Source organism: Nyctereutes procyonoides, unplaced genomic scaffold (genome assembly GCF_905146905.1).
Source record: "Nyctereutes procyonoides isolate TBG_1078 unplaced genomic scaffold, NYPRO_anot_genome, whole genome shotgun sequence".
Taxonomy (NCBI): domain Eukaryota; kingdom Metazoa; phylum Chordata; class Mammalia; order Carnivora; family Canidae; genus Nyctereutes; species Nyctereutes procyonoides.
This window is the reverse complement of record NW_026575135.1, coordinates 65267474-65269175: the sequence shown is the minus strand read 5'-3', so window position 1 is coordinate 65269175 and position 1702 is coordinate 65267474.

Genomic DNA, 1702 nt, shown 5'->3' with positions numbered 1-1702 from the left:
TGATTTCTAACTCTTGCCTGCTTATTTGGCCTTTCCAGATCACTTTTCCTGTTTAGTGCTCTACCATTTTCTAATCCCAGCCATCGCTCAGGTTTGCCCTAACCTATCTACAGTCTAGTCATTCCTTTGCCTCATCCAAAAGTGAATTCCAAAGAGAAAACTATCTCTGGTCCAATAGGATAGAGATCACCAGTAGGGAAGCAACCTCAGTGGCCCCTGTTTGAGGGAGAAGTTATCTGATCTACAATAAAAGGACAGAAATTATAGCATGCACGTGTGTAGAAAAAGACTGAGAATTTTAAATTAATCTAATGGATTGGATATAGCTCCAAAAATGACAGTGAGCCCCTGGGAGTTGAAAAAGTGCAACAGAAATAGGGAAATAAAGAAAAGAAACCAGGGAATTAAAATGAGCATAGCTCTGTAACACTTTGCTCATTTCCCAATATTCAGCAAATATGCAATAAATATTTGTTGATTGATTAAACAGATTTGAGCTCTGACTCGATGAAATCTTGCTTACTCGCATTACAGTATATCATAATCTCCAGTCCTGTTTACATTTTTAATTTGAACTCTAAAAATGCTGCTGTCATTTTAGAACACCAAATGAAACTAACAACTATTTGCTACCTGGCTTTGTTCTCATTTCAACTCTTTTGGAAATGTACAAGAACATCCCATTCAATGTAGTGGGAATGTCATTGAATGTAACTGATTTCACCTAGAACAGGGAGACACTCCTGTAAAGCCAGAAATATAAAACTACTAAGCCTAGAAAAATACTCATTTTTCAATATTGAAGGAAGGGATTTCTGAACTGCAGGGCTTCATGTCTCAGAATAAAAGCATTTGTTCTCTCCAGGCTCAATAGCTAACTTTAACCTGGAATCCAGAAACATTACCAACAAAGAATCCTTAGGTTTCACCAGCTGTGGTAAAAGGTAGATTTTATGGTTGCTGACTTCAGATTTTTGTACAACTTTTTAAACTGTAGTTTGGGTGGTGGACTTTATTTGAAGCACTATTTCGAAACAAAAAAAAATATCTTATTAACGATTACATTTTTAAAAGTCACATGGATCCTACTGAAAAGAAAGAAAGGGGGAAGAGGAAGAAGGAAGGAAGAAAACAAGGGTTTAATTAAACAAGAAAGATATTAAATTGATGTGGCTGTAATGCTGTGGTAGCCTACATAAGCAAACAAAAATCTAAGCCTGTATATAAATGTTTCAAGGTTATGAAATCAAAATGTTAAGGACAACCAATTACAAACAGCCAACTAGGCTTTAAGCTATAGCCACCAATTAATCTCGTTTCCTACTTTCTCACTTTCTTTTTTTTTAATTTTTTAAAAGATTTTATTTATTTATTCATGAGAGACACACAGAGGGAGGCAGAGACACAGGCAGAGGGAGAAGCAGGCTCCATGCAGGGATCCCGACGCGGGACTCGATCCCAGATCCCCAGGATCACACCCCAGGCTGAAGGTAGCGCTAAACCGCTGGGCCACTGGGGCTGCCCTCTTTCTCACTTTCTCTGTGTAAATGTTTCCTCAGGCTTCTGTCAGGGAAGCTCTCCCTACCACTTCTGGTTTGGGGCTGCTCGATTTCAACCGATTTTTGCTCAAATAAACTCTTAAAATTTTTAACACGCCTCGGTTTATTTTCTTTTCCTGAAAATGGAAAGGAAAGAGGGAGAG